Below are 15,021 nucleotides of genomic sequence, written 5' to 3' on the forward strand. Positions count from 1 at the left end.
TTTAGTTAAACAAGGGTCTGTTTCACAAGCACTTACTACCTGGTTTCGTGTCTAAGTCTTCCAGGCCCGTAGGTAGGGACTCTTGTCTTATGTAGTAGTGAAGTTGCTCAGTGGTGTCTGACTCTTAGCGATCCCATGGACTGTAGCCTACCAGGCTCCTCCACCCATGGAATTTTCCAGGCAAGAGTACTGGAGTAGGTTGCCATTTCCTTCTCCAGGGGATCTTCCCGACCCAGGGATCAAAGCCAGGTCTCCCATATTGCAGGCAGATGCTTTACCGTCTGAGCCACCAGGGAAGCCCCTCTTGTCTTGTGTAGCATCATCTAATGCATGGATAAGAATTTAAAGGATTGAAATAATAATAATAAGGATTGAAATAGTAGAAGGTATTAACTAAGGTGAGCCGGAAACAGTGGAAGGTATTTGTGTAAGTCAGAGATAGTAAAAGTTTGGCCCCTGGGCCAGATTACTTTGTAGACACTTTTTTTTTCCTAGCCTCACCCTGCAGCTTGTGGGGATCTTGGTTCCTCAGGGACTGAACTCCAGCCATAGCAGTGGAAGCGCCAAGTCCTAAGCACTTGGCCATCAGGGAGTTCCCTTTAGACAAATATTCTTGACTCATGCTGTTTGTTTTTACTTGAACTAGTGGCCAATATTTTAAAATCAGAAAATTTCTTTCACATCCACTCACTCAAAAGTCTGGGTTTTTAGCATCTCTTGGAAAATCAGAAGATGTGGCCAAACAGGACCCACATGTCTGCAGGGTACAATTAGCAGGAATTGAGTAGCAGTTCCCTCCTTTAGACTCAGTATAAGATTTTCAGATACCCAGTCCCCACTAATCATTGTCTCCCAGACATTGAAGCAAAGTACCAGCTGTCATTTACCACCTAGTTTATGTCACTCGTTCTGATGAACTGCTTGGCCTTTTGCCACATTTGATCTTGATGTAGATGAAGGAGAGTAGGAAGGAGCACAAGTAGGAGAGTCATGGGCAAAGGGAAAGAATGGGAGGAAGCCTAGTATATGGGAATGTTAGGATTCGAGAGCATAGGTTTGCTCTTACGGAATCATAGAGCAGGGCTATTGCTATGGGTTAAATTGTACTCCCCAAAAGGATATGTTGAGGTCTTAGCCCCTCATGCCTCAGAAGGTGACCTTATTTGGAAACAGGGTCATTGCAGATATAGCTGGGTAAGATGAGGTTATGCTGGAGTAGAATGGGCCCCTACTTCAATATGACCAGTGTCCTTATAAGAAGATGGCCAAATGAAGAGACAAAATGCCATGTGAAGATGGAGGCATACGCTGGAGTACTGCATCTGCAAAGCAAGGAACAAAAGGATTGCCTGCTATCACCAGAAGCTAGGAGAGAGACCTGGACCAGTTACCCCTAGGAGCCTTCAGGAGGAAGCCACCCAGGCAACACCTTCCTTTCAGACTTCTAACTTCCAGAACTGTAAGAGAATAAATTCCTGTTGTTTTAAGTCACCTGGTTCATGGGACTTTGTCATGGCAGCCCTAGGACATAATCCAGCTCTGTGAGTCAACAAGAAGCTATTATTTCTTTTAATGGGTGATAGAAGAAATCATGATAGATTTTTGCTCATTGGTCTTAGCCATGCCTTAGAAAATTATTTCATTTAACAATGTTCTCAGCACTGATTGGAGCCAGAAAACATGTTTAGAGATTTTACAAGAATCCAAGCATGGAGTGAGAACATTTTGAGTTAAGATGGAGTTGGAGCAGTTTTCAGAATTAGGTAAAATATACAGACAGAAGGGATAGAGAAGTCCACAATGACTACACCAGTGCTTCTCAGACTGTAGCAAAGCTAAGGAATCACCTGCAGCGTGAACTGGGTGAGCACAGATTGCTGGGCCCCTCCCCAACAGACTGATCCAGTGGGTCTTGACAATGCTTCAGAATTTGCATTTTACCAAGCTCCTGGGTGAGGCTGATGTTGCTGCTGTATGGATCACATTTTTGGTCAACTACTGTGTTTCTGGCTTAGAAAAGTACAAGCCCCATTAAGGGCTTCTTCACCAGAGTATCCCAGGGCCTAGAACAGTGACTGGACACTGTAGGCTCACTGTTGCTGCTGCTAAGTCGCTTCAGTCGTGTCCGACTCTGTGCGACCCCATAGACAGCAGCCCACCAGGCTCCCCCATCTGGGATTCTCCAGGCAAGAACACTGGAGTGGGTTGCCATTTCCTTCTCCAGTGAAAGTGAAAGTAAAGTCTCTCAGTCGTGTCCGACTCTTCGCGACCCCATGGACTGCAGCCTACCAGGCTCCTCTGTCCATGGGATTTTCCAGGCAAGAGTACTTGATTGGGTTGCCACTGTAGGCACGTTAAATATTTATTCAATGAAAACTAGTCATTTGGGCAGAAACAGCTGTAAGAAGGGGGAATACATTTAGAAGCAAAATGATGAGTTCATATTATACATTTGATTCTTCTTGACTGTCAGTGAAACATTGGACTGGAGATGAATTGTGAATATAAGCTACTGTGTAAGTGAGGGGTTGGAGTTTTAGATTTATGATTCATTTTGGACAAAGGTGATCACTGAAGCCAGAGTTGATATGGTCATTGAGATACAGAATATAAAAGGGGAGGACTAGGAGCTGAGCCTTAGTAACACCAACATAACGGCTGGAAAAGCTGAAAGGGTAAAGACAATGAAAAAGTAGAGTGGGTAGAGTATCGTGCATTATGGAAGCCAATGGAGACAAGAATTTCAGGAATTATTTAGTCAAGGGGAAGGGGGTAGAGAGATAACCTACTATTCACTTATTCAATGATTTTTTAATTGAGCACCCACTGTGGTCCAGGTAGTGGTCCAACTGCACAAAATAAAGACCCCCCACCCCCATGGAGCTTACACTCTTAGGAGGCTTACACTGTAGTGATGTGTGGCTTTCTGTACATTGGGGTGGGTTTTTTGGTTTTTACTCTGCCGTGCAGCTGCTTACAGGATCTTAGTTCCTCAACCAGGTCACAGCTGTGAAAGTGCCAAATCCTAACCACTGGACTTGGAATTCCCGGGGTGGTTTTGTTTGTTTGTTTTTAATGTGTACAATAACACTTTGGAATAAGTGATATTTCTGTCTTACATTTGCAGAAATGATGGTTGGGGGAGATGAAGAAGCTGGGACTCTAACTTGGCTCTGCTGGCTTCTAAGCCCTGTTCTTTTTAGAACCCTGCAGGTCAGGAAGCAACAGTTAGAACTGGACATGGAACAACAGACTGGTTCCAAATAGGAAAAGGAGTACATCAAGGATGTATATTGTCACCCTGCTTATTTAACTTATATGCAGAGTACATCATGAGAAACGCTGGACTGGAAGAAGCACAAGCTGGAATCAAGATTGCCGGGAGAAATATCAATAACCTCAGATATGCAGATGACCCCACCCTTATGGCAGAAAGTGAAGAGGAACTAAAAAGCCTCTTGATGAAAGTGAAAGTGGAGAGTGAAAAAGTTGGCTTAAAGCTCAACATTCAGAAAATGAAGATCATGGCATCCGGTCCCATCACTTCATGGGAAATAGATGGGAAACAGTGGAAACAGTGTCAGACTTTATTTTGGGGGGCTCCAAAATCACTGCAGATGGTGACTGCAGCCATGAAATTAAAAGACACTTACTCCTTGGAAGAAAAGTTATGACCAACCTAGATAGCATATTGAAAAGCAGAGACATTATTTTGCCAACAAAGGTTCGTCTAGTCAAGGCTATGATTTTTCCAGTGGTCATGTATGGATGTGAGAGTTGGACTGTGAAGAAAGCTGAGCACCAAAGAATTGATGGTTTTGAACTGTGGTGTTGGAGAAGACTCTTGAGAATCCCTTGGACTGCAAGGAGATCCAACAGTGTGGAAACACCTGGACCCAAACCCCTCCCCCAGTAGGCCTGGGTCCTAGGTCAAAAGGAAAGGCAAGAGCAGAGCCAAGGCCAGGAAGGCGCCAGTCATGTCTCCCACACTCCCGCAGCCTCCTCCTTCCTGGACAGTAACACTCAAAGCTAGGAAAGTCTTGCCAAGGGCAGAGCAGCATCTTGGAGATCAGCCCTGGGATTTCTTTGGAAGGAATGATGCTAAAGCTGAAACTCCAGTACTTTGACCACCTCATGAGAAGAGTTGACTCATTGGAAAAGACTCTCATGCTGGGAGGGATTGGGGGCAGGAGGAGAAGGGGATGACAGACGATGAGATGGCTGGATAGCATCACCGACTCAATGGACATGAGTCTGAGTGAACTCTGGGAGTTGGTGATGGACAGGGAGGCCTAGCGTGCTGCGATTCATGGGGTGGCAAAGAGTCGGACACGACTGAGTGACTGAACTGAACTGAAGCTGCCTGTAAGCTGTAATCACCAGGGTCACTTTTCTGCTTTAGATACTACTTATATACTGATAATTCCAAATTCTGTGTGTCCATTCTAGATTTTCCTCCTGGGTTCCTGACCTGCTGATCCATCAGCTTCTCAGAAGTTTCCTGTTGGATACCTCACAGGTAAGTCAAATATGACATGTCTGAAGTGGAATTCACCAGCTCCTCCCCCTCACCACCACTCTTTCACTCCCACTACCCAGTTTTGTGGTTTTTTTTTTTTTTGTAACTTTAAACTTTTTATTTTATATTGGGGTATAGCTGATTAACAATGTTCTGGTAGTTTCATGTGAACAGCAAAAGGAGTGAGCCATATATATACATCTATTCATTCTCCCTCAAATCCCTCTTCAATCCATTCTGGCACATAACATTGAGCAGAGTTCCATGTGCTATACAATAGGTCTCTGTTGATTATTCATTTTAAATAAGCAGTGTTAGTGCACCAGTTCTTAATTTATCATATCTTGACTCCAAATCTACCCTTCTTTGCTTTGCTTATGTTACTAGATCTGAACCATCTCCTTTGCCAGCTGGTACAAGACTTAATATTTTGTCAACAGAGGTTGCTGGAGGGAAATGCAAGGCCATAGGAAAAGGAAGGAACTTCTTTTGCTGGTGCTGGTGTGCTATTTATTTATTGGTGTGGTTGCCAGCAGATCAGCTAGGGTGAGTGGTACTCACCCTAGTGGTTGCTTCCTGTGAACCCATTCTGGCCTGGACACAGGGCCCAGCAGGTTCCTACCCCATCAAACAGGCCACTTCCAGCTCCAGACTGCCCACTTCCTCCAGTGAATTCCTCCACCACCCTGCAGGCCACTCCTACACACCAGCTCCAGCCTGCACCCCAGTAGGTTTCTTCTCCATCAATAGAGTGTGTGTTCCTGTGATAGCCACAATCCCTCTGAAAAATGTCTAAATCTCAGTGGGGAAGAGGGAAGAGCCAGCAGGGAAGAGTCTTCTTCTAAGTTCCTTGTTCTTCCCTCTACCTCCCTCTTAAGACTTTCTGCTGTAGGAAAGAGGTGAAATTTGTATTTTAGGAATTATAGAATGGCCTGCTTATCATTTCAGATTCTGAAACCAGGAGTAAGATAAAAGATTGGAAGTCAAAGATGGAAATTTCAGAGGAAAAGATTCAGCAAGGACTGTATCAGAAAGACTCCAAAGACAGATCTCCCAGGAATGTGGGTTATTTGAAACCGATGATCCTGAGGACAGGTTATTGAGGTATTGGGTAAGCTCCTTAGATGATACAGTGAGACATCCCTCGTCCCAAGAGAGAGGTATCAAGGAAATGAATGTGATCCCCCAAAAAACGATTGCAGGAGAGAGAGGCCATGGACGTAAGGGAAGAGAAAAAAATCCTTTCTGCAGGAGAAAGATCCCACAGATATGAAGTCTGTGGTCAGAGCTTCAAACAAAAGTCAGAAATAACATCAGAAAATTGATAATGTAAAGAAAACCTATGAATGTAAGGAATGTGGAAAAACTTTCCGTTGAAGCTCAAACCTGATTATACATCAGAGAATTCATACAGGAAAGAAATCATATGTATGTAGTGAATGTGGAAAAGACTTTAATCAAAGTTCAAATCTTATTATACATCAGAGAATTCATACAGGAAAGAAACCTTATATATGTCATGAATGTGGAAAAGACTTCAATCAGAGCTCCAACCTGGTTCGACATAAGAGAATTCATAATGGTGAGAATCCCTATGAATGTAAAGAGTGTGGGAAGGCCTTCAAGGGAAGCTTGAACCTTGTCCTGCATCAGAGAATTCACACTGGAGAGAAGCCATATGTATGCAATGAATGTGGGAAGGCCTTCAATCAAAGCTCAGATCTTATTATTCATCACAGAACTCACACTGGAGAGAAACCCTATGAATGTTATGAATGTGGACAGACTTTCAGTCAAAGCTCACACCTGGTCACACATCAGGGAATTCATACTGGAGAGAAACCCTTTAAGTGCAGCAACTGTGAAAAGACCTTCAGGCAGTGCTCCCGCCTCACTGAACACCAGAGACTCCACAGTGGGGAGAGACCCCATGAATGTTGCAAATGTGGGAAATCCTTCAGTGGATGCACAGCCTTTCTGAAACAGCAGAGGATACACACTGGCAAGGAACTTGAATGTGAAAAAGCCTGTACTTCTGACCTGGATCTTATCCAACAACAGAGAATGCACAGGGAAGAAAAATCTTATGAATGTAATAAGTGTGGAAAATCTTTCCGGGGAAGTTCAGATCTAATTCGGCATTGGATAACTCACACTGGAGAGAAACCCTATAAATGCAGTGAATGTGGGAAAGCCTTTGGCCAGAGGTCACGTCTTATGACACATTAGAAAATTCACACTGGAGAGAAACCCTATCAGTGCAATGAATGTGGGAAAGCCTTCTGGCAACGTTCGCTCCTCATCCAGCATCACAGAATCCACAGTGGCGAGAAACCTTGTGAATGTAAGGAATGCAGAAAAGCTTTCATCTGGCACACAGCTTTTCTCAAGCATCAGAGACTTCATACTGGAGAGAAACTCAGGAAGTTGGGAAAACATTCAGCAAGGAAAAATTGCTTAGAGAAGAGCAGAGAATTCACCAAGAAGAGAAAGCTTATCAGTGCAGTCAGTGTGGTAGAACTTTTCGAGGCAGCTCAGATCTCACCCGACATCAGGTAACTCACTCAGGAGAGAAACCCTATGAATGTAAGGAATATGGGAAAACTTTCAATCAGAGCTCAGATCTTATGAAACATCACAGAATTCATGGTGGAGAAAAACCTTATGTGTGCAATGAATGTGGGAAATCTTTTAGGGACAGCTCAGATCTCATTAAACACCACTGTGTTCACACTGGCGAGAAACCCTATGAATGCCCTGAGTGTGAGAAGGCCTTCTGCCAGAACTCACACCTTGTTAGTCACCAGAGAATTCACACTGGAGAGAAAGCCTTTGAATGTAGCCACTGTGGGAAGGCCTTCAGCAGGCACACAGCTTTTCTTAAACATCAGAAACTTCACACTGGAAAGGAGCTTGGGGAACACAAGAGAGTCCTTAAATATGACTTACTCTAATAGGAAACAGAAACCTAATGTAGAAAAAGCTTGATGGAGACCACGTCTTATTGCACAGTAAACAGTTTTTATTGCTGAAAACCATTTGAAAGTAGGAAAACATTCGAAGAGCCCTAATGGATGGAAAACATGTAAGTGTAATGTGGGCAAGCTCTTGGACATAATCACCTTTTCTCTGCTTCACATCTGAAACTGGCATATGATCCAGAGGATACAATTACTTGAGAATGTTTCAGGGGAATTCCATTGTTGTTAACATCATTAGAAATCACTTTGCCAACAACCCCCAAACTAACTTCTTCATGGAAGGAGCCATTTCAATCTTGACTACCTAGTCTAGTGACAAGTATAAATCTGCTTTAAGTACTTTAGGGTGATTAAATCTCTCTGGGATGAGTTCTTCCTGTTAGATATATATTTTATACGTAGTCCCCTATTATCCCCTTATATGCTTATACATATGTGATAATACTAATTAGAATGAACCATTAATTGAGAGGAAACAAAAACTAATAGAAATGACTTGACAACAGGAAAGCTGAAAGCCAGGATACAAGAGCCAAGTGAAGTGTTCCCCAGAGAAAGAATGATAATGACTAGTAGTATCAGGAAATGAAAGAGCAAAGGAAAGGACAGTGGGTGCTGGAAATAAGACTAGACTGAGTGCCAAGGCAGAGCATTTAGGTGACTTGAGCTGGTAGGAATTAAAGCAACAACTTTGGAAGGTGAAGTGATTAGAAGAGAGTGGTTTTGTCTTGAACCAGAGCTTTGTAATTATTTGAGAATTGGAAACTCTAAGCAGAACTCTGAAAGAGATTAGTCACCTTTAATCTGATAACTTATATTGGTAATCAGGCCCTGCCTATCTGTGCAGTCAAACACAATTGTCAAATATTTCTTGTACCATGAACTACTCTGGTAGATTGTATATGAACTTACACGTATCAGCAGACAAGAAAGTTACCGAATGGGACACTGTAAGGTGAGAATTTCAACCTGTATCTTTCCTCAGTGGGAATAGCTTGTGAGATGCACAGAGGGGATCAGTGGTTCTCAACCGGGGTGATTTTAGCTTCCCAGGGGGCATTTGGCAATGTCCCAGAGACATTTTGGTTGTCACGACTGGGAAGAAAATATTGGCATCTAAAAAGCAGTAATGTTGCTAAATATCTTACAAACATAGCTCACTCTACCCCCAAAAAAGAATTATCTGATCCTAAGTGTCAACAGTGCCCTGGTTGAGAAGCCCTGTCCTTGGATATTTATAACACCAGTCACCAGGGGCCGTTTAAGGAAGCATTTCAGTGTGATATGGGTAGTGGCAGTGCATCCCAATGGGAACCCAGAGTCTGATAGAAAACTAGTTTGGTGAACTATTTCAGGAGAAGCAGTTTGGTGTAATGGAGGGGACACAGATGTGGGTTTGAATCCCAGTAGGACATGTTGGCCTCAGGACCTGGAACAAATTATGTAACCCTTCTGATCCTTATTTTCCTCATTAATAAAATGGTGATAAAATAATCTACCTCCTGGTGTAATTGTGAGCTTTAAATGAGAAAACTGAAATCTACTGTTAACACACAGAAGGGCATCTTGAGCTTTAACCATTTTAAAACAGAAGATGAAGTATTTACAAGCAAAATAAAAGATGTGTAAGAATACAGTGCTGTGTTGTGGCTGGTGTAAAGAAGATGACCCCTTAAAGTTAAAAGCACTGGGGGATAGGGCTCCTCCACAAGGGCATCCTGAACAGTAGTGGGATGTCTTAAAGTGGAGAAGCCCATCCACACCATCCCTGAAAGCTGGCTACGGGGGAATCCCCTGGAAGTCCAGTGGTTAAGACTCGGTTCTTTCACTGCCTTGGGCTCAGGTTCAATCCCTGATCCCCACAAACCACATGGTGTAGCCAAAAACTCTCTTCCTCATGCCATTGAGGTCCTTCTCCCAACACACTATCAAATCTACCAAACACACTAGTGACATTGGTCACTAAATCTACTCCTTATTTGGCTTCTTTTCTTCAACTCATTTCCTCACTAAGCAGGATGGGTTTGAATGTAGCAGTTGAGAATGTTGAAAATAGAGCCCTTAATATATTGATGTCCCTTGGCTGCAGCTACAGTACAAGTCATTTCTCATTTCAGTTTCTGAATCTCTGATGAAATAAAGATTTGGAAGAACTTTCTTCCTATGTCTGAAGTTGAGAAGATTAGAAGACCTAAAATTCTGGTCAGCCATGCACATGAGCTAAGCCTATTGTGAAGAAGACCTTAAACAACTAGGGACAAATTTGGAAGGACTGGTTTGTCTGTCTCTGGAGTTTTGTTAGAATCTTGGGTATAATGATTTCTCCTGATTACCTCTGAAGGGTATCCATGCACTTTTTGGATGTGTGATCAAGGAGACTGTACCCACCTCCCCCCGACCCCCAATGTGCTTTCTTCCCTTTTAGCATAAAGAATCTCTGGATCAAATCTGGCAGCACCTTGAGATCCTGAGGGTGAAAGTGAACAAGGCTTCTCTCAGCCTTGGTGTTCCATTACTGTTCTAGTTGTCTTGGAACTGTTCACCTTTTTAATCCATCGTGTACACCACTACTTGATTTTCTTCAAATACTGCTTTTATCATCTCACACACAAATGCAAACTCACATTCAAAAAGGAGCCAGTGGCTGCCCGTTTTACTAAAGTGAAAGTTTTTGGCTTGGCATTTAATATGCTCTCTCATACTGACTTGTCTCTCACTTCATGAAAGCTTCCAGTTTGAGGCCTGGTCTAATTACTGTCCCTAAACAGCTAACAGCTAATGCATTGTCCTAACTCTTATCTCAGGTTGTCTTGACCCCCTGCAGCTTTCAGAGTCCCTATCACTTAAAATAACTTTTTTATTTAAACATGGACATGTCTGACAGGTTCTGATGAACACACACTCAATTCTTTAAGGAAAAATGCCTTAGCACTTTTCCCCCCACATTGTTTATTGCAAGCAAAATTCAAGCACTGAAGCATGGCTTGTTTGAATGAACAAACCAAAGTCCTTTGTTTCTCCGGCCTCAGAGCTTACAAGAAGCCAGTATTACACTGTAAATCTTTTATGTATGTTCTCTTGTTTTCTTTACACTTCCTACACTTTAGCTTTTTGAAAGCAGGGAGCAATGTTTTTGTATTCCCTCACCTGTAGCCCAGACCTAGTTTTACATAAATAATTTTTTTTCAATAAATGTTTGAATGAACATGCATGTTTATAATTTTCTAGTTTTGTGTTGGTTGTCGAAAACTATAGTCATCATAAGAGCATAGTATGTGTAATTTCCTTTCTTTTCTTTCCACTCTAGATATAGCCATAAACTAGTCAGTATAGAAAAAACTCAGGTTAAATTATATTTTGCTTAGTCAAAGTATCTGTTTTGAATTGGTGACTGGTTTCTAGTTAAGTGTTTTGGGGGAGGGGAAGGTGGCAGGTTTGGCCACACCTCACTGGGCTTGTGGAATCTTAGTACCCCCACCAGGGATGGCACTCGGTCCAGGCGGTGAAAGCACCAGAGTCCTAACCATTGGACCACCAAAGAATTCCTCCTAGTCAAGTATTTTAGTGATTCCCATTTGAAATATTGTTTGCCAGAAAATGGTACTTCATGTTATATCTAAAAGTAATTGCTCTCTAGCATTTTCCTGAGATCTTGTACCCCCAGAATTGGGTTGTTTTATACACATCTAGCTGGTGCACACAATTTTGGTAATTTATATTTTGCTAAAAGATCATTTCATCTAGATTTTTCAATATCCTACCCTAAAGCTGAGTGAAATGGTCTCTAATTATTTTCATCTCTTCTGATTCTGTTATGTTTTATTTCTCATTCCAATTCTTAATTTTTCTTGTTCTTAATCAAGCTCTAAACAAGTTTATCTATTTTGCTGCTCTTTTCAAAGAAATTAACATTTGAATTTATCCCTTCTACTATTTTTAAATTTGTTTTTTATCTTTACTGATTCACTCTTCTTTGCTTCTTTAGGTTTATTTCACTATGCTTTTAAAGTTTCTTAAGGTTAGTTTTAAATTGTTTTATATCTGTTGTCATTAACAGGGGATGTATTTGTTGTTACTCTTCAGTTGCTCAGTTGTGTCCAACTCTTTGCAACCCTATGGACTGCAGCAAGCCAGGCTTCCCTATCCTTCACTATCTCCCAGAGCTTGCTCAAACTCATGTCCATTGAGTCGGTTATGCCATCCAACCATCTCGTCCTCTGTCATCCCCTTCTGCTTCCAGCCTTCAATCTTTCCCAGTGTCAGAGTCTTTTCTAGTGAGTCAGCTCTTCGCATCAGGTGGCCAAATTACTGGAGCTTCAGCATCAGTTCTTCAATGAATATTCAGGACTGATTTCCTTTAGGATTGACTGGTTTGATCTCCTTGCTGTCCAAGGGACTGTCAAGAGTCTTCTCCAACACCACAGTTCAAAAGCATCAGTTCTTCGGTGCTCAGCCTTCTTTATGGTCCAACTCTCATATCCATACATGACCACTGGATAAACCATAGCTTTGACTAGACAGACCTTTGTTGGCAAAGTGATGTCTCTGCTTTTAATACTCTGTCTAGGTTGGTCATAGCTTTTCTTACAAGGAACAAGTGTCTTTTAATTTCATGGCTGCAGTCACCATCTACAGTGATTTTATGGTGTACATTTTCAAGTATGACTGTTGCTAAGTCCCATAGATTTTACCATGAAGTGTTCTCTTTATTGCCTTATAGGTGCTTTGCAATTTTGCTTTTGATTTCCTTTTTTGATCCAGTTGGATTCTTTTCTTTCTAGGATTCATACTAGTTTGCTCATTCTGTTTTTTGTCATGTTAATTTGGATGCTCTACTGTTCTTTTCTATTATCATAATGGTTACCTTTCCTTCCCGAGAACTTGTAATCAGACACGTTTGTTATTATTGGGAAAGCAGATAGCAGTAATTTCCTCTATCAACAAGGTCTTTTCCCCCACCCCAATTAATTACATCCTTAGATTTCATATTTTTTCTCACCAGGAATTGTTTTTATTTACTGATGGACATGCATAGACCTTTTCAAACTGTTCACTGGGTGACAAACCTAGACAGCATATTAAATAGTGGAGACATCACTTTGCCGACAAAGGTCTGTATAGTCAAAGCTATGGTTTTTCCAGTGGTCATGTATGGATGTGAGAGCTGGACCACAAAGAAGGCTGAGTGCCGAAGAACTGATGCTTTTGAACTGTGGTATTGGAGAAGGCTCTTGAGAGTCCCTTGGACAGCAAGGAGATCAAACCAGTCAATCCTAAAAGAAATCAACCCTGAATATTCACTGAGGGACTGATGCTGAAGCTGAAGCTCCAATACTTTGGCCACCTGATGCAAAGAGCCAACTCATTGGAAAAGACCCTGGTGCTAGGAAAGACTGAAGGCAAAAGGAGAAGAGGGTGACAGAGGATGAGATAGATGGATGGCATCATCGACTCATCAGTGGACATGAGTTTGAGCAAACTCTGGGAGATAGTGAAGGACAGGGAAGCCTGTCGTGCTGCAGTCCATGGGATAGCAAAAAGTCGGACAGGACTGAGCAACTGAATAACAACAACACTTCTTCTTAAGGGTAACTTCTTTCTCCGGCTGTGACCCTCTAATCAGGTCTGGGAAGATGTAAGTGGAAAACAGAAGGTAGAGGAAGAAAGGCTGCAAAGAGGCCACGCACAGGGTAGAACTTCCCGGCCATTTCTATCAGCTTGGGCAGGACCCTGGATGCACAACTGAACAGAGAAGCAAGGCACGCCAATCTTTAGGTAAAAAGTTCGGCCCACACCTGCCCCACCCACTCCAGGACTGCAATTCCCAGAGCCCTCCGCGACACCTGCCTTCCCTGGTTAGCTGGAAGCCTGAGCTGCGCAAAAGTAGCTAGGTGTAAGCTCTGAGTCCTCTAAGGTGAAGCTTAGCGGCGGCCCTCAGGGTGTCGCCCGCTGGCCCGCTCTGCTGTAGCCGGAGCAGGAAGGCGGTTTCTGCAGTGAACACAACCCGCGGGCAGCCCTTTGAGGAGCCGAGGACAGATTGCGCGCCTTTGCACGGAAAGGGGTCCAGATCCCCATGGTTCGTGGAGGGCGGGGGCTGGCCCGGTGCCCCTCTTCTCTGGAGATTCCAGGGCTTAAAGTGAAGGATGGGGAATTAGAACTGGCCAGGCTATCCGGCGGACCTCGTACCCAGTGCCGTGTGCAGGAATTCAACTGGGAACTGGCCGCCAGGGCATCATCCTGAGACACAGGCTTCAGCGCTCGTCTTCTGCGCCTCCCTCGTCCGTAGCCAGTGGCCCCTGTTTGTGTGCCTTTAATGGCCTCTGGGTGCGTTCCACTGCTTTCGCTTTAGATTTTCCTGAAGTTGGACACCTTACCGAGACCAAGTCTTGCCCAATAGCTGCCCCTTAACAGGACCCTGCTACAGATCCCGGGCGTTTGAATAAGATTGCCTTAGAGGAAATTTAAACTGTTCTTTTGTTGTGGCCACTACTGAAATTTTAGGAAGAGTAAAGGAGCCATCTGGCAGGAGGCTCCACTCCAACACCTCTGAGAGTCAATAACTGAAAATAGGCTAGTCACCTTGCTCTGAAAGTTGCTCAGCTCCGAGCTCTGGAAACTTGGCTTTTGCTTCAAACTTGTTTCTTCCGGTGAGATTCCAGAACACTCCCCTCTCCCCAACCCCCTGTGTTTTCTCCTACTATAGCCTTTATCAAGTTGTAACATGTAGTGTAAAAAACACTTTATGTATGTGTCTACTAGGCTTTCTCAAAGGCAGTGACACTGGAATAGGAATCTGAGGAGGGATGGAGAAGGAAAGATTAAAGGATATAGTACAGGGTTTGGCTCTTGGTAGATGCTGAGTGTGTATTTAATGAATGGAAAAAAAAAAAAAAAAGAAGAAGTTCTGCTTATATGACAGCGTGCCCCTGAAAGACTCTGGTTGGTATGGGTCTTCTCCAGAGCCAGTTCAAGCTAGGATGTCTGTATCACTAACAGCAGCTAAAACTCTGGCCCCTCTAGGTACACAGGATCAAGAAAAGGTTATGATGATGGAGCCAAAGGAATAGGAACAGACTTGGGAATGTGAGAACAGACTACATGGGAACCACTCTCCTAGTCAAGAGATCTTCCGACAGCGCTTCAGGCAGCTCTGTTACCAAGAGACTCCTGGTCCCCGGGAGGCCCTGAGGCAACTAAGGGCCCTCTGCTGTGAGAGGCTGAGGTCTGAGAGTCACAGCAAGGAGCAGATCCTAGAGGTACTGGTACTGGAACAATTCCTGACCATCCTGCCCAAGGAGTTCCAATCCTGGGTGCAGGGACATCACCCTAAGAGTGGAGAGAAGGCTGTGACTGTGCTGGAGGATTTAGAGAAAGGACTCAATGAACCAGGGCCCCAGGTGGAAAGGGGAACATACAATCTGTTGTGGAAACCAGATCAATAACCTTCCAGTCTGAAAGAGGGGCAGTAGTATGGGGAGTTGCCAAGTTCAAAACTGTTTGGGGCCAAGTAGAACATTGAGT

The 15,021-nt window shown here is 43.3% G+C and overlaps 1 protein-coding gene and 1 long non-coding RNA gene across 7 annotated transcripts in view; one reads left to right on the forward strand and one right to left on the reverse strand.

The window, feature by feature from the left end:
• Positions 1 to 15,021, reverse strand: part of ZFP3 (ZFP3 zinc finger protein) — a 102,624-nt gene that overhangs the window by 69,332 nt on the left and 18,271 nt on the right. The window lies entirely within an intron of this gene.
• LOC121820577 (uncharacterized) lies at positions 4,191 to 8,998 on the forward strand. Its single transcript, XR_006061151.2, has 2 exons — positions 4,191 to 4,519; positions 5,468 to 8,998. It is a non-coding gene; the product is annotated as an uncharacterized LOC121820577 (long non-coding RNA).

This window comes from Ovis aries, chromosome 11 (genome assembly GCF_016772045.2).
Source record: "Ovis aries strain OAR_USU_Benz2616 breed Rambouillet chromosome 11, ARS-UI_Ramb_v3.0, whole genome shotgun sequence".
In the NCBI taxonomy this organism is placed as follows: Eukaryota; Metazoa; Chordata; class Mammalia; order Artiodactyla; family Bovidae; genus Ovis; species Ovis aries.